Below are 22997 nucleotides of genomic sequence, written 5' to 3' on the forward strand. Positions count from 1 at the left end.
GTGTGTAGGTACACTATGTACGGTGTGTAGGTACACTATGTACGGTGTGTAGGTACACTATGTGCGGTGTGTAGGTACACTATGTGCGGTGTGTGTAGGTACACTATGTACGGTGTGTAGGTACCCTATGTACGGTGTGTAGGTACCCTATGTGCGGTGTGTAGGTACACTATGTACGGTGTGTAGGTACACTATGTACGGTGTGTAGGCACCCTATGTACGGTGTGTAGGCACCCTATGTACGGTGTGTAGGTACCCTATGTGCGGTGTGTAGGTACACTATGTACGGTGTGTAGGTACACTATGTGCTGTGTGTAGGTACACTATGTGCGGTGTGTGTAGGTACACTATGTACGGTGTGTAGGTACCCTATGTGCGGTGTGTAGGTACACTATGTACGGTGTGTAGGTACACTATGTACGGTGTGTAGGTACCCTATGTACGGTGTGTAGGTACCCTATGTACGGTGTGTAGGTACCCTATGTGCGGTGTGTAGGTACACTATGTACGGTGTGTAGGTACACTATGTACGGTGTGTAGGTACCCTATGTACGGTGTGTAGGTACCCTATGTACGGTGTGTAGGTACCCTATGTGCGGTGTGTAGGTACACTATGTGCGGTGTGTGTAGGTACACTATGTACGGTGTGTAGGTACCCTATGTACGGTGTGTAGGTACCCTATGTGCGGTGTGTAGGTACACTATGTGCGGTGTGTGTAGGTACACTATGTGCGGTGTGTAGGTACACTATGTGCGGTGTGTAGGTACACTATGTGCGGTGTGTGTAGGTACACTATGTACGGTGTGTAGGTACCCTATGTACGGTGTGTAGGTACCCTATGTGCGGTGTGTAGGTACACTATGTACGGTGTGTAGGTACACTATGTACGGTGTGTAGGTACCCTATGTACGGTGTGTAGGCACCCTATGTATGGTGTGTAGGTACCCTATGTGCGGTGTGTAGGTACACTATGTACGGTGTGTAGGTACACTATGTGCGGTGTGTAGGTACACTATGTGCGGTGTGTGTAGGTACACTATGTACGGTGTGTAGGTACCCTATGTGCGGTGTGTAGGTACACTATGTACGGTGTGTAGGTACACTATGTACGGTGTGTAGGTACCCTATGTACAGTGTGTAGGTACCCTATGTACGGTGTGTAGGTACCCTATGTGCGGTGTGTAGGTACACTATGTACGGTGTGTAGGTACACTATGTACGGTGTGTAGGTACCCTATGTACGGTGTGTAGGTACCCTATATGCGGTGTGTAGGTACCCTATGTGCGGTGTGTAGGTACACTATGTACGGTGTGTAGGTACACTATGTACGGTGTGTAGGTACCCTATGTACGGTGTGTAGGTACCCTATGTACGGTGTGTAGGTACCCTATGTGCGGTGTGTAGGTACACTATGTACGGTGTGTAGGTACACTATGTGCGGTGTGTAGGTACCCTATGTACGGTGTGTAGGTACCCTATGTGCGGTGTGTAGGTACACTATGTACGGTGTGTAGGTACCCTATGTACGGTGTGTAGGTACACTATGTACGGTGTGTAGGTACACTATGTATGGTGTGTAGGTACACTATGTGCGGTGTGTAGGTACCCTATGTACGGTGTGTAGGTACCCTATGTACGGTGTGTAGGTACACTATGTGCGGTGTGTAGGTACACTATGTACGGTGTGTAGGTACCCTATGTACGGTGTGTAGGTACACTATGTACGGTGTGTAGGTACCCTATGTACGGTGTGTAGATACACTATGTGCGGTGTGTAGATACACTATGTGCGGTGTGTAGGTACCCTATGTACGGTGTGTAGGTACCCTATGTACGGTGTGTAGGTACCCTATGTACGGTGTGTAGGTACACTATGTGCGGTGTGTAGGTACACTATGTACGGTGTGTAGGTACCCTATGTACGGTGTGTAGGTACACTATGTACGGTGTGTAGGTACACTATGTGCGGTGTGTGTAGATCCACATTGTCGGGTGCCCTGTACAGCACGGTAGTGGCAGCCGCTGACAGGACAGATGGGCGCTGCAGCTCTTGAGCAGGATCCCGCCGCCCGCCGCACACTCAGCAGCAGGAGGACACCGAGCCTCTTTTGCTAAAAGCCGCGATTCAAGTCGTTTCTTCCAAGATTAGTAAAAGGGGCTTTTCATCAGCTGAGCCAGGAACATGCAGAGCGGCCATGACCGCAGTAATCCCTGGACGCCTTCCCAGCCATCGCAGAGGGACAAAAGCTTCCGCTGGTCGTCTCAGCAAGGAAAGGGTGCTTGCCTGGACCCGGCAGCTGGGAGGGGGCGCGGCGTGACGTCACTGGGTGGCTGAGGTGCTGCGCAGCTCCTCACACTGAGCGCAGGCAGAGCTGGGGTGCCAGGCAGAGCTGGGGTGGCCGCGGCGCTGGTGCTTCATCTCCAGGCTGGGGGTAAGTGGCACCGGCGGGGGCAGCAGTGCATGTGTGACGGGGGTTACTGCCTCACCGCGGGGCACTTGGAGTTCTGGCCATTGGACCAGAGCAGCTGGAAGTAAGAGATGGAGAAAACTTTCCGGGAAACTCCTGATGTTTGTGTGGTAATGACACTGGCGGATAGCCCGAGTGTCTGCACTGTGCGGTCTCTGCCCCCCACAGTGTACGCAGCCAGGGCAGGTCTCCTCCACAGCTTCACCTGCTGGTTGGGCTGCGCCTCCTCCTGACGTCCGCTCCTCCTCACTTGTCTCTGGCGATCGTGTGTGGCTTATTTGGCTGTTTGAGTCATGTTAGGCTACGTTCACATTTGCGTTGCGCGCCGGTGCGTCGGCGACGCAACGCACGACGCACAAAAAATGCGCGCAAAACGCGCGCAAAAACGCTGCGTTTTGCGACACGTGCGTCGTTTTTTGACGAAAATCGGACGCACGAAAAATGCAACTTGTTGCATTTTCTTGCGTCCGACGCTAGCGTCGAAAACGACGCACGTGTCGAAAAACGCGACCAAAAAAACGCACGCGTCCCCTATGTTAAACATAGGGGCGCGTCGCCGCTGCGTCGCCGACGCAACAGCGACGCACATTAGCGTAACGCTAATGTGAACGTAGCCTTAGAAGAGTTGATGAAACTTCTAGCAGATGAAAGTGCATTAAAGTGACTGCTGCTTTCTGTATGAATAAACCCTCCTCCTCTGTGGCGGTGGAATGCCAGCAGGGCCGGACTGGCCATCTGGCAATTCTGGCAAATGCCAGGAGGGCCTGTCTGGTCATGGGCTGCCTTGTCTGCTAGGTTAACAGAATCGGTGTTTTCAAGACACCCATACTGTTAAGAGTTGTGATGGAGCACAAAGTTGCTGACACTATCACTTTCCCCAGCAGGCCACAGGTATCATCAGAAATATTGGTCTTGTAATAAATCTTCCTTTCCTCCTTTCAGGGAAATATTAGTATTTTTTCGCATCTGGTTCACGGGGACGGGGACAACATGGGCATGTGTGATTTCAAATGCCAGGGCTGAATATCAGCCCCAGTCCGTTCCTGAATGCCATGGATGGATCGTAGTGGTGGTGGAATGCCAGGGATTATTATTATTTATTATTATAGCGCCATTTATTCCATGGCGCTTTACATGTGAGGAGGGGTATACATAATAAAAACAGGTACAATAATCTTAATCTTGAACAATACAACTGGTACAGGAGGAGAGATGACCCTGCCAGCGAGGGCTCACAATCTACAAGATCGATCATAGTGGTACCAGAATGCCAGGGATGGATCATAGTGGAGGTGGAATGCCAGGGATGGATCATAGTGGTACCAGAATGCCAGGGATGGATCACAGTGGTGGTGGACTGCCAGGGATGGATCATAGTGGTACCAGAATGCCAGGGATGGATAATAGTGGTGGTAGAATGCCAGGGATGGATCATAGTGGTACCAGAATGCCAGGGATGGATAATAGTGGTGGTAGAATGCCAGGGATGGATCATAGTGGTACCAGAATGCCAGGGATGGATCACAGTGGTGGTGGAATGCCAGGGATGGATCATAGTGGTACCCGAAAGCCAGGGATGGATCATTGTGGTGCCAGAATGCCAGGGAAGGATCATTGTGGTTGTGGAATGCCAGTGATGGATCATTGTGGTGCCGGAATGCCAGGGATGGATCATTGTGGTGCAGGAATGCCAGGGAAGGATCATTGTGGTGGTGGAATGCCAGTGATGGATCATTGTGGTGCCGGAATGCCAGTGATGGATCATTGTGGTGCCGGAATGCCAGGGATGGATCATTGTGGTGCCGGAATGCCAGGGATGGATCATTGTGGTGGTGGAATGCAAGTGATGGATCATTGTGGTGGTGGAATGCCAGTGATGGATCATTGTGGTGCCGGAATGCCAGGGATGGATCATTGTGGTGCCGGAATGCCAGTGATGGATCATTGTGGTGCCGGAATGCCAGGGATGGATCATTGTGGTGCCGGAATGCCAGGGATGGATCATTGTGGTGCCGGAATGCCAGGGATGGATCATTGTGGTGGTGGAATGCCAGTGATGGATCATTGTGGTGCCGGAATGCCAGGGATGGATCATTGTGGTGCCGGAATGCTAGGGATGGGTCTTTGTGGTGCTGGAATGCCAGGGATGAATTATTCACAGTGGTGCTGCATTGTCACAGATGGATTCCCTTCTGTGTTGCTGGAATATCGCTGAGAAATTCAACTTTGTGGTGCTGAAATGCCGGGAATCGATCTCCTATGTGATGCTGGAATGTTCTGTCTGGATCTACTTTTGTGGTGCTGAAATCTAAAAGATAGATCCAGCTCGGTGCTGCTGGAATGTTGGCTATGGATCCAGCTCAGTGTAGTCAGCATTGGATCCATTATAATACTGGATTGTCATGGATGGATCCTCCTCTGCCGTACAGGAATTTGAAAGATGGATCCCTCTTAATGGTGCTGAAATAACACTGATCAGTTTCTGTTTGTGGTGCTGGGCTGGTACTCATGGAGTCTACTCTGTTATCAGTATTGGATCCACAGTGATGCTGGAATGTAACCTCTGTAGGACTTGAATATCAGAGAAGAATTATTTAGACTTGGACTAATCACAGACAGTTGCGCCCAATGTTGCTTTTGATATGCCAGTTTATTGCTTCTGGGGAAGAAAGTTGGAATTGAATGTGATTTTTTTTTCTTACATAGTACTAATATGGGGGGGTCCTCTTACACTACCAGAGTAGTCGAAGGGGCTCTAGCCAAAAATGACAATTTCAGAAAATATGGCAAATGTATACTGAACATATCTGGTGTCCTCTTCATAAATGATGCATCAATTGTGTGTGTTTTGGTTCTCCTAGATATCTTCATAAATTGGACACCACAGTCTCAAAGTTTCCTATGCAATACTATGGTCTATTTATTTAAAATAATTGCCTATGAGGGTTTAAAAAATGATTAAGGGCAAAGAAAGTGATCAAATGATAAGTAATGAAGTCATCTTTTTCAAATCCCAGAAATGTTAGCACTGCTGTTCTGTTGGTCCCTATAGATCCTGCAGCTATAATGTCATAGCCATCATTTACCGTATATACTCGAGTATAAGCCGACCCGAGTATAAGCCGACCCCCCTAATTTTGCCACAAAAAACTGGGAAAACTTATTGACTCGAGTATAAGCCTAGGGTGGAAATGCAGCATTTACCGGTGAATTTCAAAAATAAAAATAGATCATTATTTCCCCATAGCTGTGCCATATAGTGCTCTGCACCGTTCATATTTCCCCATAGGTGTGAACCATATAGTGCTCTGCACCGTTCATTGTGCCCCCTAGCTGTGCCATATTCGGTGCTCTGCACCGTTCACTGTGCCCCATAGCTGTGCCATATACGGTGCTCTGCACCGTTCACTGTGCCCCATAGCTGTGCCATATACGGTGCTCTGCACCGTTCACTGTGCCCCATAGCTGTGCTGTGCCATATACGGTGCTCTGCACCGTTCACTGTGCCCCATAGCTGTGCTGTGCCATATACGGTGCTCTGCACCGTTCACTGTGCCCCATAGCTGTGCTGTGCCATATACGGTGCTCTGCACCGTTCACTGTGCCCCATAGCTGTGCTGTGCCATATACGGTGCTCTGCACCGTTCACTGTGCCCCATAGCTGTGCTGTGCCATATACGGTGCTCTGCACCGTTCACTGTGCCCCATAGCTGTTCCACATAAATTTGTGCCGCCGCTGCCGCAATAAAGAAAAAAAACCACATACTCACCTCCCTTGATTGCAGCTCCCGGCGTCTCGTTCCGGCGCCTCCATCTTCCCGGCATCTCTGCTCTGACTGATCAGGCAGAGGGCGCCGCGCACACTATATGCGTCATCGCGCCCTCTGCCTGAACAGTCAGAGAGCAGAGACGCCGGGAAGATGGAGGCGCCGGCCGGGAAGATGGATCGGCGCCCGGCGGCTGGAACGAGGACAGGTGAATATGCTATACTCACCTAGTCCTGGCGATCCTCGCGCTGTCCCCTCCTGTCTTCGGTGCCGCAGCTTCTTTCTCTATCAGCGGTCACCGGCACCGCTGATTAGAGAAATGAATAAGCGGCTCCGCCCCTATGGGAGGTGGAGCCGCTTATTCATTTCTGTAATGAGCGGTCCCACGTGACCGCTGAAGAGAGGAAGAAACTGCAGCGCCGAAGCCCGTGGGACTGCAGGGACAGCGCGAGGATCGCTGGGACTAGGTAAGTATACCTCAGCGCCCTCACCCCCTCACCTGCCGACCCCACCGCTACCGTGACTCGAGTATAAGCCGAGGGGGGCACTTTCAGCCCAAAAATTTGGGCTGAAAATCTCGGCTTATACTCGAGTATATACGGTAGTTATCTGCTGCAGCCAGTCATTGGCCTCAGCAATGCTGTGTTTCTAACACCTACTAATTTATACATGAGGAAAGGTAGAGGGTAGAGTTGAGCGAATATGTTTGGAATCGGTCACCGAATCTGACTTTGCCATATTTGTGCTACATTCGTACCCTATTGGTGCCAAATTTATGTTCGATGATCAGTTCCGAACATATTTGGTAATTTCTACTCCCATTGACAACAATGACGTTCTGCTGTGTTCGGCGAATATTGCAAAAACAATATTCGGCGCTGATCGTAATCGGAACCAAATTTTGAAAAATTCGCTCAACTCTAGTAGAGATGTGGGCACTGTATGTGGAGGCACATACAAAAAATTAGATCATTATTACTAAATGAATACACAGAGAAGAAAGGAGGGGTCTCCATGCTTTTTTTTTTTTTAATTATTTTTTAAATAATATTTAATGAACAGTTTGGGGTCCCCCACCATTTTTTTTTTTTATAACAAGCCAAGCTAAAGCAGACAGCTGGGGGCTGGTATTCTCAGGCTGGGAAGGCCCATAGATATTTGGCCTTCACCAGCCTACAAATAGTAGCCCGCAGAGGCTTCTTCTCCGGTCCGCTCTGTAGTTGGGTCAAGACTTCCAAGGTCATTCTGATTGACAGCCGGATCCCCGCTGCCTAAGTTAGTCAGCTGTCACTCAGAATTACCTCAGAAGTCCCAGCCCATAGCGTCAGCAGAGGCAGCTGAATACCCAGCAGGAGAGATCTGAAATGACCTTACTGAGGTCACCGTTCGCAGCGTGAGAAATGTCTTCCTCTGTGAGCAGTGACGACAGTAAGATTACCTCAGTTCACAGGCATCGGTTCTCACTAGGGCTGCACAAGTGCCGGACTAATGAGACTCATCAGTCCCATACTCGCGCTGCCCTCGTGAGAACCAGTCTGTGTGAACTGAAATAACCTTACTGACCTCACCTCAGTGCGCAGCATTCAGGTCTCGCGAACTGCAGCGCAACACCTGGCAGTTGCGAAATACGTGTCTGGGCTGCAAAGGGACCGCAAATCTGACAGGCATAGTTATGGGTAAGCTGGTTGGCACTTCCTTACTTTTATTCACATGATTCAGTCTGCCTTTCAGTGCATGTGTTACATGCTATTTAGATTGCAGATAGTTGGCACCCCTTGCAGGTGGCACATGAGAGACTTAAGTTGTGGCAATGAATCAGATATTATTATTTGCCTTGATCCTGTCTTCCCAAACCCTGTATACAGATTTTTGATGGTTGCTGGTCCTTCGCTCCTGAGCCTGTAATTGTCTGTTTGGCTTTTTGTCTATATTATTTTGTTACATATTTTTTGCCTTTTTGTATTTAATAAAGATTATCTGTTTTTACTGTGGACTTGATTTCCCTGTGTTTCTATAGGATATATACAACACTCGGCAGTTGCTGCAATTCTGGTGTATGGAGCTGCGTTCTTTGAACGGAGCTCCATACACTGGATTTAGGAGACTCGGAACTTGTCATGGGACCTTATTATTATTATTATTATTATTATTATTACTATTATTATACATTTTTATAGCACCATTTATTCCATGGCGCTTTACATGTGAATGGGTGAAATATAGACAAGTACAATAAACATGAGTAAAACAAGACACACACAATCATTATGGATTATGTGTGGACAGGTGAGGATTACTTTGCTTTTTTTTATTTTTATGATAATCAATAGGTTAAACAGTGTTATTGTGGGAGTGTTTTGTTCAATTGAAGGACTTTTATTCTGTGTGACTGTGTTTATTAATTTTCACTACGAGGTTACTAATGGAGGCGTCTTGATGTCAGCGGACATAAAATAGCTGATATCAACCCTTAAACCATTACCCCACTTTCCAACACACCAGGGGAAGTACAAAGAGCCGAGGCTAAGCATGAGAATTGGTGCATCTATATATATATATATATATATATATATATATATATATATATATATATATAGCATCGTGATTACTCGCTAATCCCACCCCCGCACAGTAGCTCCGCCCCCACCACATCACCACAGTAGCTCCGCCCCCCACATATAACGACACATAATCCCGCCCCCCACCACATTACCACACACAATCCGCCCCACATCACCACACATAATCCCGCCCCCCACCACATCACCACACATTCAGTTATATGAAAAAGTTTGGGCACCCCTATTAATCGTCAGCTTAATGTTTTATAAAAATAGTTTTTTTTGCAACAGCTTTTTCAGTTTCATATATCTAATAACTGTTGGACACAGTAATGTTTCTGCCTTAAAATGAGGTTTATTGTACGAACAGAAAATGTGCAATCTGCATTCAAACAAAATTTGACAGGTGCATAAGTATGGGCACCCTTATCATTTTCTTGTTTTAAATACTCCTACCTACTTTTTACTGACTTACTAAAGCACTTTTTTTGGTTTTCTAACCTCATTGAGTTTTGAACTTCATAGCCAGGTGTATGCAATCATGAGAAAAGCTACTTAAAGTGGCCACTTGCAAGTTGTTCTCCTGTTTGAATCTCCTCTGAAGAGTGGCATCATGGGCTCCTCAAAACAACTGTATAATGATCTGAAAACAAAGATTATTCAACATAGTTGTTCAGGGAAGGATACAAAAAGCTGTCTCAGATTTAACCTGTCAATTTCCACTGTGAGGAACATAGTAAGGAAATGGAAGAACACAGGTACAGTTCTTGTTAAAGGGAACCTGTCATCTGAATTTGGCGGGACTGGTTTTGGGTCATATGGGCGGAGTTTTCAGGTGTTTGATTCACCCTTTCCTTACCCGCTGGCTGCATGCTGGCTGCAATATTGGATTGAAGTTCATTCTCTGTCCTCCATAGTAGACGCCTGCACAAGGCAAGATTGCACCTTGCACAGGCATGTACTACGGAGGACAGAGAATGAACTTCAATCCAATATTGCAGCCAGCATGCAGTCAGCGGGTAAGGAAAGGGTGAATCAAACACCCAAAAACTCTGCCCATATGACCCAAAACCAGTCCCGCCAAATTCAGGAGTCCCTTTAAGGCCAGAAGTGGCAGGCCAAGAAAAACATCAGAAAGGCAGAGAAGAATAATGGTGAGATCAGTCAAGGAGAATCCTCAGACCACCTCCAGAGAGCTGCAGCATCAACTTGCTGCAGATGGTGTCACTGTGCATCAGTCAACTATACAACACACTTTGCACAAGGAGAAGCTGTATGGGAGAGTGATGCGAAAGAAGCCGTTTCTGCAAGCATGCCACAAACAGAGTCGGCAGAGGTATGCAAAAGCAAATTTGGAGAAGCCAATTTCTTTTTGGAAGAAGGTCCTGTGGACTGATGAAACCAAGATTGAGTTGTTTGGTCATACAAAAAGGCGTTATGCATGGCGGCCAAAAAACACAGCATTCCAAGAAAAACACTTGCTACCCACAGTACAATTTGGTGGAGGTTCCATCATGCTTTGGGGCTGTGTAGCCAATGCCGGCACCGGGAATCTTGTTAAAGGTGAGGGACGCATGGATTCCTCTCAGTATCAGCAGATTCTTGACAATAATGTTCATGAATCAGTGACAAAGTTGAAGTTACGCAGGGGATGGATCTGTCAGCAAGACAATGATCCAAAACACCGCTCCAAATCTACTCAGGCATTCATGCAGAGGAACAATTACACTGTTCTGGAATGGCCATCCCAGTCCCCAGACCTGAATATTATTGAACATCTGTGGGATCATTTGAAGAGGGCTGTCCATGCTCGGCGACCATCAAACTTGACTGAACTGGAATTGTTTTGTAAAGAGGAATGGTCAAAAATACCTTCATCCAGGATTCAGGAACTCATTAAAAGCTATAGGAAGCGACTAGAGGCTGTTGTTTTTGCAAAAGGAGGATCTACTAAATATTAACCCCTCTGTGACCTTAGACGTACTATCCCGTCGAGGTGCCCTGGGCTTATCTGACCCTGGACGGGATAGTACGTCATAGCCGATCGGCCGCGCTCACGGGGGTAGCGCGGCCGATCGCGGCCGGGTGTCAGCTGCTTATCGCAGCTGACATCCGGCACTATGTGCCAGGAGCGGTCACGGACCGCCCCCGGCACATTAACCCCTGGCACACCGCGATCAAAGATGATCGCGATGTGCCGGCGGTGCAGGGAAGCACCGCGCAGGGAGGGGGCTCCCTGCGGGCTTCCCTGAGCCCCCCGCAGCAACGCGATGTGATCGCGTTGCTGCGAGGGTCTCCTCACCTCCCTCCCTGCTCGAGCCCCGGATCCAAGATGGCCGCGGATCCGGGTCCTGCAGGGAGGGAGGTGGCTTCACAGAGCCTGCTCAGAGCAGGCACTGAGAAGGCTGCAGCGCTGCATGTCAGATCAGTGATCTGACAGAGTGCTGTGCAAACTGTCAGATCACTGATCTGTGATGTCCCCCCTGGGACAAAGTAAAAAAGTAAAAAAAAAATTTTCCAAATGTGTAAAAAAAATAAAAAAAAATATTCCAAAATAATGAAAAAAAAAAAAAAATATTATTCCCATAAATACATTTCTTCATCTAAATAAAAAAAAAAAACCAATAAAAGTACACATATTTAGTATCGCCGCGTCCGTAACGACCCGACCTATAAAACTGTCCCACTAGTTAACCCCTTCAGTAAACACCGTAAGAAAAAAAAAAAAAAACGAGGCAAAAAACAACGCTTTATTATCATACCGCCGAACAAAAAGTGGAATAACACGCGATCAAAAGGACAGATATAAATAACCATGGTACCGCTGAAAGCGTCATATTGTCCCGCAAAAAAAGAGCCGCCATACAGCATCATCAGCAAAAAAATAAAAAAGTTATAGTCCTGAGAATAAAGCGATGCAAAAATAATTATTTTTTCTGTAAAATAGTTTTTATCGTATAAAAGCACCAAACCATAAAAAAATGATATAAATGAGGTATCGCTGTAATCGTACTGACCCGAAGAATAAAACTGCTTTATCAATTTTACCAAACGCGGAACGGTATAAACGCCTCCCCCAATAGAAATTCATGAATAGCTGGCTTTTGGTCATTCTTCCTCACAAAAATCGGAATAAAAAGCGATAAAAAAATGTCACGTGCCCAAAAATGTTTTCAATAAAAACGTCAACTCGTCCCGCAAAAAACAAGACCTCACATGACTCTGTGGACCAAAATATGGAAAAATTATAGCTCTGAAAATGTGGTATTGCAAAAAATATTTTTTGCAATAAAAAGGGTCTTTCAGTGTGTGACGGCTGCCAATCATAAAAATCCGCTAAAAAACTCGCTATAAAAGTAAATCAAACCCCCCTTCATCACCCCCTTAGTTAGGGAAAAATAAAAAAAAATGTATTTATTTCCATTTTCCCATTAGGGCTAGGGCTAGGGTTAGGGCTAGGGTTAGGGCTAGGGTTAGGGCTAGGGCTAGGGTTAGGGCTAGGGTTAGGGCTAGGGTTAGGGCTAGGGCTAGGGTTAGGGCTAGGGTTAGGGCTAGGGCTAGGGTTAGGGTTAGGGCTAGGGTTAGGGCTAGGGTTAGGGTTAGGGTTAGGGCTAGGGTTAGGGCTAGGGTTAGGGTTAGGGCTAGGGTTAGGGCTAGGGTTAGGGTTAGGGTTGGGGCTACAGTTAGGGTTGGGGCTAAAGTTAGGGTTAGGGTTTAGATTACATTTACAGTTGGGAATAGGGTTGGGATTAGGGTTAGGGGTGTGTCAGGGTTAGAGGTGTGGTTAGGGTTACCGTTGGAATTAGGGTTAGGGGTGTGTTTAGATTAGGGTTTCAGTTATAATTGGGGGGTTTCCACTGTTTCGGCACATCAGGGGCTCTCCAAACACGACATGGCGTCCGATCTCAATTCCAGCCAATTCTGCGTTGAAAAAGTAAAACAGTGCTCCTTCCCTTCCGAGCTCTCCTGTGTGCCCAAACAGGGGTTTACCCCAACATATGGGGTATCAGCGTACTCAGGACAAATTGGACAACAACTTTTGTGGACCAATTTCTCCTGTTACCCTTGGGAAAATACAAAACTGGGGGCTAAAAAATAATTTTTGTGGGAAAACAAAAAGATTTTTTATTTTCACGGCTCTGCGTTATAAACTGTAGTGAAACACTTGGGGGTTCAAAGTTCTCACAACACATCTAGATAAGTTCATTGAGGGGTCTAGTTTCCAATATGGGGTCACTTGTGGGGGGTTTCTACTGTTTAGGTACATTAGGGGCTCTGCAAACGCAATGTGACGCCTGCAGACCAATCCATCTAAGTCTGCATTCCAAATGATGCTCCTTCCCTTCCGAGCCCTCCCATGCGCCCAAACGGTGGTTTCCCCCCCACATATCGGGTATCAGCGTACTCAGGACAAATTGGACAACAACATTTAGGGTCCAATTTCTCCTGCTAACCTTGGAAAAATACAAAACTGGGGGCTAAAATATAATTTTTGTGGAAAAAAAAATATTTTTTATTTGCATGGCTCTGCGTTATAAACTGTAGTGAAATACTTGGGGGTTCAAAGCTCTCACAACACATCAAGATGAGTTCCTTAGGGGGTCTACTTTCCAAAATGGTGTCACTTGTGGGGGGTTTCTACTGTTTAGGTACATTAGGGGCTCTGCAAACGCAATGTGACGCCTGCAGACCATTCCATCTAAGTCTGCATTCCAAATGGCGCTCCTTCCCTTCCGAACCCTCCCATGCGCCCAAACGGTGGTTCCCCCCCACATATGGGGTATCAGCGTACTCAGGACAAATTGGACAACAACTTTTGGGGTCCAATTTCTCCTGTTACCCTAGGGAAAATACAAAACTGGGGGCTAAAAAATAATTTTTGTGGGAAAAAAATTTTGTTTTATTTTTATGGCTCTGCATTATAAACTTCTGTGAAGCCCTTGGTGGGTCAAAGTGCTCACCACACATCCAGATAAGTTCCTTAGGGGGTCTACTTTCCAAAATGGTGTCACTTGTGGGGGGTTTCAATGTTTAGGCACATCAGTGGCTCTCCAAACGCAACATGGCGTCCCATCTCAATTCCTGTCAATTTTGCATTGAAAAGTCAAACGGCGCTCCTTCCCTTCCGAGCTCTCCCATGCGCCCAAACAGTGGTTTACTGCCACATATGGGGTATCAGCGTACTCGGGACAAATTGGACAACAACTTTTGAGGTCCAATTTCTTCTCTTACCCTTGGAAAAATAAAAAATTGGGGGCAAAAATATAATTTTTGTGAAAAAATATGATTTTTTATTTTTACGGTTCTGCATTATAAACTTCTGTGAAGCACTTGGTGGGTCAAAGTGCTCACCACACATCCAGATAAGTTCCTTAGGGGGTCTACTTTCCAAAATGGTGTCACTTGTGGGGGGTTTCAATGTTTAGGCACATCAGTGGCTCTCCAAACGCAACATGGCGTCCCATCTCAATTCCTGTCAATTTTGCATTGAAAAGTCAAATAGCGCTCCTTCCCTTCCGAGCTCTCCCATGCGCCCAAACAGTGGTTTACTGCCACATATGGGGTATCAGCGTACTCAGGACAAATTGGACAACAACTTTTTGGGTCCAATTTCTCCTGTTACCCTTGGTAAAATAAAACAAATTGGAGCTGAAGTAAATTTTTTGTGTAAAAAAGTTAAATGTTCATTTTTATTTAAACATTCCAAAAATTCCTATTAAACACCTGAAGGGTTAATAAACTTCTTGAATGTGGTTTTGAGCACCTTGAGGGGTGCAGTTTTTAGAGTGGTGTCACACTTGGGTATTTTCTATCATATAGACCCCTCAAAATGACTTCAAATGAGACGTGGTCCCTAAAAAAAAATGGTGTTGTAAAAATGAGAAATTGCTGGTCAACTTTTAACCCTTATAACTCCCTAACAAAAAAAAAAATTGGTTCCAAAATTATGCTGATGTAAAGGAGACATGTGGGAAATGTTACTTATTAAGTATTTTGTGTGACATATCTCTGTGATTTAATTGCATAAATATTCAAAGTTTGAAAATAGTGAAATTTTCAAAATTTTCGCCAAATTTCAGTTTTTTTCACAAATAAACGCAGGTACTATCAAAGAAATTTTACCACTATCATGAAGTACAATATGTCACGAGAAAACAATGTCAGAATCACCAGGATCCGTTGAAGCGTTTCGGAGTTATAACCTCATAAAGGGACAGTGGTCAGAATTGTAAAAATTGGCCTGGTCATTAACGTGCAAACCACCCTTGGGGGTAAAGGGGTTAATATAAAAAAAGTGACGGGGTGCCCATACTTATGCACCTGTCAAATTTTGTTTGAATGCAGATTGCACATTTTCTATTAGTACAATAAACCTCATTTCAAGGCACAAACATTACTGTGTCCAACAGTTATTAGATATATGAAACTGAAATAGTTGCAAAAAAAATTTTTTTTTTATAAAACATTAAGTTTAGGATTAATAGGGGTGCCCAAACTTTTTCATATAACTGTAATCCCCCCCAGCACATCACCACACACAATCCCGCTCCCCCACCACATTACCACACATAATTCCACCCCCCACCACATTACCACAGATAATCCTTCCCACCACCACATTTCCACACATAATTCCGCCCCCCCACCACATTACCACACACAATCCCGCTCCCCGCCCCATTACCACACATAATCCCACCCCATTACGACACATAATCCTGCCCCCCACCACATTACTACAGATAATCCTTCCCCCCACCACGTTACCACACATAATCCCGCCCCCACCACATTACCAGACATAATTCCGCCCCCCCACCACTTTACCACACACAATCCCTCCCCCCAACACATCACCACACATAATACCGCCCCCCCAACACATTACCACACATAATCCCGCCCCCACCATATTGCCACACATAATCCCGCCCCCACCATATTACCACACATAATCCCGCCCCCACCATATTACCACACATAATCCCGCCCCCCACCATATTACCACACACAATCCCGCCCCCCACCACATTACCACACACAATCCCGCCCCCACCACATTAGCACAGATAATCCCGCCCCCCACCACAATACCACATATCCCGACCCCCCACCACATTACTTACCACACGAGGCTCCGTCCACACACATTACCACACGAGGCTCCGTCCACACACATTACCACACGAGGCTCCGTCCACACACATTACCACACGAGGCTCCGTCCACACACATTACCACACGAGGCTCCGTCCACACACATTACCACACGAGGCTCCGTCCACACACATTACCACATGAGGCTTCGTCCACACACATTACCACACGAGGCTCCGTCCACACACATTACCACACGAGGCTCCGTCCACACACATTACCACACGAGGCTCCGTCCACACACATTACCACACGAGGCTCCGTCCACACACATTACCACACGAGGCTCCGTCCACACACATTACCACATGAGGCTTCGTCCACACACATTACCACACGAGGCTCCGTCCACACACATTACCACACGAGGCTCCGTCCACACACATTACCACACGAGGCTCCGTCCACACACATTACCACACGAGGCTCCGTCCACACACATTACCACACGAGGCTCCGTCCACACACATTACCACATGAGGCTTCGTCCACACACATTACCACACGAGGCTCTGTCCACACACATTACCACATGAGGCTCCGTTCCCCCACATTACCACACGAGGCTCCGCTTGTTTTTGATTTTACACCGTGAATAAAATGTATTAGGGTTTGTGTCCACGTGCAGTTAACCCTGCGTGTTTGACGCTGCATAGGGACGCAGCGTCAAACACGCAGCGTCCAGATGTTACAGCATAGTGGAGGGGATTTAATGAAATCCCGTCTCCACTATGCGTGGTAACACGCACGCGGCGGCTCTGCGACTCCGGACATGCTGTGCGTCTCTTCAGATCGCAGCATGTCCGTATACCTTGCAGCGACGCTGCGTCGCCGCAAGATATAGCACAGGGCCCTATGGTGGGGAGCGATGATCCCGGATGTGTGCTATGAACACATCCGGCATCATCGCGTCCCAGAAAGGGGGCGGAGCTTACCGCAGAGCGGGTTTGCCGCTCCGACGATACCGCCGGCCATCCTGAACGTGGACACGCAGCCGTAGTATTATTCAGATTTTTAATGATTATTATTGTTGTTAACTTCATTTCAAGTTAATTTACCACCTGCGTAAGCGCTATTGAATGTTGTCATTATTTACTTTAGTTTAATCACCAGCAGCGTTATTAGATAGCAATGAGCGTGCCGAGCATTAGCTGGCTGGAAACAGCTAGGCTAATATATGCGCCTTTTCTGGGGCGGCGTCAGGCTACTATTTTTAAGCTGAGGGATGAAGTTATAAGTGTGATAGGGAGACAATACCCATGACCCCTTCACAGCCTATAGAAGTCCCTTTAGCCACAGCATTCTTGGGGCTAAGGAAGATGTTTCACAACAAATTCTTCCAGTTGGTTTATCTGAAGAGATGTGCTGTTAGGCTGTGTTTCCACGTTCAGGAAACGCTGCGTTTTTTACGCTGCGTTGAGCTGCAGCGTCAAAAACGCAGCGTCCAGATGTTACAGTATAGTGGAGGGGATTTAATGAAATCCTGTCTCCACTATGCATTAAAAGACGCATGCGGCAGACCCGCGAAAAAACACATGCGGTGCATCTTTTAAGAACGCAGCAAGTCCTTACATTGCAGAAACAACGCAAGGACAATGCAGGTGACCTGCCAGTGACCTCAGGTGCAGATTTGGTCAGGATTTTACCTGCATAAAATCCTGACCAAATCCTGATGCAATCCTGAACGTGGACACATACCCTCAGCGTTTGTAGTCAGTCAAGGTAGAGATCATGATTAAAACACCTGGTTGTGCTCAGGACATCTCCCACAATGACAGACAACTGTCAGCTGAGTAGGGGATGATGATTGTGTTGGACAAGACCTGGGAACTAGACTATGGTGATAAGTAGGTAATGTTATTAGATGAGGAGGGTGGTGGCACTGGCAATAAAAAGCAAAAGCAGATGTCCATCTAAAATATCCACCAGAGAAGATCAGCTTGTTCTGAGGTTAGTTCAGTAACAGATGATGCCGCAATTGCTGTTGGTAGAGGAGGCTCAACAGTGCCTGAAAAGTATAATCATGGTTGTGTTGGTAACACGTCATATGTAAAAGCATCTTGCGCATGGTCATTGCTTTCCACAACAAATCTTTTGCGATTTGCAGACCCAGAAGAAGAAGGACAATGCCCTTCATTAGCATGTGAAGCAGCATTACTTAAAGGGAACCTGTCAGCAGATTTTGCCACTATAAGATGCGGCCACTGCATCTTATAGCGGCAAAATCTGCTGACAGGTTCCCTTAATGACCGCCAATACGTCTTTTAACTGACCTGAAATATAACAGAATAACATCCCCATACAGTTGACGATCCAGCAGCTGTCGGCTGTACACTATAGCTGACAACTTGCTGCATCAGCCAAGATCAGTGTTTGTGCAGTCCAAATCTGTTTAACCCCTTAGATGCTGCAGTCAATAGTGACTACATCATATAAATGGTTAACAGAGTGTGGGGGCTTCCTCTTTATCCCAATTGGTGCCCTCAGATCATGATTTTGTGGTCCTGGTGTTTGCTATGGCAATTCATGACCAAATAGCAGCCTTAAGGTACCTTCACACATAACGATATTCTTAACGATATCGTTGCTTTTTGTGACGTAGCAACGATATCATTAAGGAAATCGTTATGTGTGACAGCGACCAACGATCAGGCCCCTGCTGGGAGATCGTTGGTCGCTGAGGAAAGTCCAGAACTTTATTTCGTCGCTGGATCTCCCGCAGACATCGCTGAATCGGCATGTGTGACGCCGATCCAGCGATGTCTTCACTGGTAACCAGGGTAAATATCGGGTTACTAAGCGCAGGGCCGCGCTTAGTAACCCGATGTTTACCCTGGTTACCAGCGTAAACGTAAAAAAAAAAAAAAAACACTACATACTTACATTCCGTGTCTGTCCCCCGGCGCCTAGCTTCTCTGCACTGGCTGTGAACGCCGGCCAGCCGGAAAGCACAGCGGTGACGTCACCGCTCTGCTTTCCGGCTGACCGGCGCTGACAGTGCAGAGGAAAGCAGAATGCCGGGGGACAGACACCGGAATGTAAGTATGTAGTCTTTGTTTTTTTTACGTTTACGCTGGTAACCAGGGTAAACATTGCGTTACTAAGCGCGGCCTTGCGCTTAGTAACCCGATGTTTACTCTGGTTACCAGGGGACTTCGCGTAGTTGGTCGCTGGAAAGTTGTCTGTGTGACAGCTCTCCAGCGACCAAACAGCGACGCTGCAGCGATCGACATCGTTGTCGGTATCGCTGCAGCATCGCTTAGTGTGACGGTACCCTTAGAGTCTGACGGCTGTTGTAACCTGTTCAGAAGTTAGAGGCATTTAGGTGGTAAAATACACCTTTTCATTTCTGTCATACCACTTTGCATTAATTCCTGAAAATCACCTGAAGGGTTAATAAACTACCTGACTGCAGTTTTCAATATATCAGGGGGTACTGTTTTTAAAATGGTATAACTTTTTCGGGTTTCCCAATTTATGGGACCCCTAAAGGCACTTCAAACATGGGTAGCTCCCTAAAAAAAAAATACATTTCCTTGAAAAAATGAAAAATTACTGTTACATTTTTAAACCTCATAAAATACAAACAAAATAAAAGAACATTTTATAAATGGTGCTGATGCAAAGCAGACGTGGTAAATGTTATGCATTAATATTTTGTTGCGGTATGACTATCTGGAATAACCCCTTCATGACCTTGGGATTTTTTGTTTTTCCGTGTTCGTTTTTCACTCCCCTCCTTCCCAGAGCCATAACTTCTTTATTTTTCCGTCAATTTGGCCATGTGAGGGCTTATTTTTTGCGGGACGAGTTGTACTTTTGAACGACTTCATTGGTTTTAGCATGTCCTGTACTAGAAAACGGGAAAAAAAATTCCAAGTGCGGTGAAATTGCAAAAAAAGTGCAATCCCACACTTGTTTTTTGTTTGGCTTTTTTGCTAGGTTCACTAAATGCTAAAACTGACTTGACATTATGATTCTCCATGTCCGTACGAGTTCATAGACACCAAACATGTCTAGGTTATTTTTTATCTACGTGGTGAAAAAAATTCCAAACTTTGGTAAAAAAAAAAAAAAAAAAAAAAAATTGCGCCATTTTCCGATACTCGTAGCGTCTCCATTTTTCGTGATCTGGGGTCGGTTGAGGGCTTATCTTTTGCGTGCCGAGCTGGCGTTTTTAATGATAGCATTTTGGTGCAGATACGTTCTTTTGATCGCCCGTTATTGCATTTTAATGCAATGTCACGGCGACCTAAAAAACGTAATTCTGGCGTTTCGAATTTTTTTCTCGCTACGTTGTTTAGCGATCAGGTTAATGCTTTTTTTTAATTGATAGATCGGGCAATTCTGAGCGCGGCGATACCAAATATGTGTAGATTTGATTTTTTTTTTTATTGATTTATTTTGATTGGGGCTAAAGGGAGGTGATTTAAACTTTTATATTTTTTTTATTTTTTTCACATTTTTTTTAACTTTTTTTTTAACTTTTGCCATGCTTCAATAGCCTCCATGGGAGGCTAGAAGCAGGCACAACTCGATCGCCTCTGCTACATAGCAGCGATCTGCTGATCGCTGCTATGTAGCAGAAAATCAGGTGTGCTGTGAGCGCCGACCACAGGGTGGCGCTCACAGCCACCGGCGATCAGTAACCATAGAGGTCTCAAGGACCTCTATGGTTACAATGGAGACGCATCGCCGACCCCCGATCATGTGACGGGGGTCGGCGATGACGTCATTTCCGCCCGGCCGGAAGCGGTAGTTAAATGCCGCTGTCTGCGTTTGACAGCGGCATTTAACTAGTTAATAGGTGCGGGCAGATCGCGATTCTGCCCGCGCCTATTACGGGCACATATCAGCTGTTCAAAACAGCTGACATGTCTCGGCTTTGATGCGGGCTCACCACGGAGCCCTGCATCAAAGCAGGGGATCTGACCTCGGACGTACTATCCCGTCCGAGGTCAGAAAGGGGTTAAAGGGATAATCATTCAAAGTTTGAAAATTGCAAATTTTTTAACTTTTTTCTCAAATTTCTGATATCTACTATATAAAGCTGAATGTGTGTGTGTGTGTGTGTGTCTGTATGTGTGTATGTCCGGGATTGGCATCTGCACCGTCTCAGCTACAGCCACAAAATTTTGCACAGTCACACTTCTGGACCCCGAGAGCGTCATAGGCTATGTTGTGAGGTGAAATATTAACCCCGCGCTTTCCAATTCACCAAACAATTTTGCCCCTATCTACATAATGGGGAAAAAAGTGAAAGGAAAAGTGTTGGAGGCGTCGCAGCTACAGAAACAAAATTTTGCACAGTCACACGTCTGGACCCCGAGAGCGTCATAGGCTATGTTGTGAGGTGAAATTTTAACCCAGCGCTTTCCAATTCACCAAACAATTTTGCCCCTACCTACATAATGGGAAAAAATGAAAGGAAAAGTGCAGGAGGCAAATTGACAGCTGCCAGATGTGAACAAGGGGGACTTAAAGAATGAGAGCGATGGCGCCAAAGAGTATATACCGTACAATTGCTAAGGTGGGGCCCCGACATGGGATACTCACCACACACGGGGATATGAACACACACCCAAAATGCGCCACACACTACCACGTGCTTGAACACATATTACCCTCAGCACACATTTCACCACAAATACACCAACCTCGGAACATAAAAGTCGAAACACAAAAGTCGCCACTCAAAACTCGCCACGAGCAGAACTCGCCACATGCAAAAACTAGGCTCTTGCAAAACTCGCCACAAGTGCAAAACTCACCTCATGGAAAACTCACCACACGCAAAACTTGCACACACGGAAAAATTGCCACATGCACAAAAGTTGCAACACATGCAAAAGTTGCCTCACACAAAACTTGCACATACTCAAAAGGCACCACACATAAAACTCGCCACGCGCAAAACTCGCCATGCGCAAAACTTGCTGCACACAACTTGCTACACTAACCTGTCACATGCAACTCGACACACAAAAAGTTGCTACACGCATGTTGCCACACAAAACTCATCTCACAAAAGTCGCTACATGCATGTCGCCACACGCAACTTGACAAACGAAACTCGCCCTAAAACACACACAAGTCTGGTATTATCCTTCAAAAATAAAAATCTGATTAATAAGCAGACAAACTACAACAAATGTACCATATAGGAAATACGGCAGCTGTCAGTCACATGACCTGTCTATTATGTGTATGTGTGAGCTAATATATACTGCCAGGGGGAGGGCTTCCTGTTGGCTGGGGATTTATCAGGCTGCCAATTTAGCTTACAAATACTGAGGTAAAAATACTGAGCAAATAACGTGTGAACGCGGTCTAATACAGGAGGAGATGACACACAGGTATATACTATATACAGGGGAGATGACACACAGATATATACTATATACAGGAGAGATAACACACAGGTATATACTATAGAAAGGAGGAGATGACATACAGGTACATATATATACAGGAGGAGATGACACCCAGGTATATACTATATACAGGAGCAGATGACCTACAGGTATATACTATATATAGGAGGAGATGACATACAGGTATATGCTATATACAGGGGAGATGACACACAGGTATATACTATATACAGGAGGAGATGACATACAGGTATATACTATATATAGAAGGAGATGACATGCAGGTATATACTATATACAGGAGGAGATGACACACAGATATATACTATATACAGGGGAGATGACACACAGCAGGTATATACTATATACAGGGAAGATGACATACAGGTATATACTATATACAGGAGATGACATACAGATGTATACTATATATAAGGGAGATGACAAACATGTATATACTGAGGTGATGAGGTGAAAATGAGAGGTGTGAGGTGAAAATGAAAAGGTGTGAGTGCAAAATGAGAGGAGTGAGGAAAAATAGCGGAGTGATCAGAAAATGACAGATGTGAGGTTGAAATGACAAGTGTTAGGGGGGAATGAGAGGAGTGAGGGAGAAAATGAGAGGTGTGAGGGAGAAAATGAGAGATGTGAGGGGGAAAATGAAAGA

At 46.0% G+C, this 22997-nt stretch overlaps 1 protein-coding gene across 15 annotated transcripts in view; it reads left to right on the forward strand.

Annotated features, from left to right (window-relative positions):
* The first annotated feature begins 2302 nt into the window (after positions 1 to 2302).
* Positions 2303 to 22997, forward strand: part of GULP1 (GULP PTB domain containing engulfment adaptor 1) — a 1948673-nt gene continuing 1927978 nt past the window's right edge. For 10 of the 15 annotated variants that reach the window (XR_011314673.1, XR_011314671.1, XR_011314674.1 and 7 more), the window contains exon 1: positions 2317 to 2434. The gene's annotated coding sequence lies outside the window, so the exon portion shown is untranslated. Of the gene's footprint in view, positions 2435 to 22997 lie in introns of all 15 variants that reach the window. The other 5 variants (XR_011314670.1, XM_069733778.1, XM_069733773.1 and 2 more) reach the window with 3 other exon arrangements.

Source organism: Ranitomeya imitator, chromosome 7 (genome assembly GCF_032444005.1).
Source record: "Ranitomeya imitator isolate aRanImi1 chromosome 7, aRanImi1.pri, whole genome shotgun sequence".
Classification (NCBI taxonomy): domain Eukaryota; kingdom Metazoa; phylum Chordata; class Amphibia; order Anura; family Dendrobatidae; genus Ranitomeya; species Ranitomeya imitator.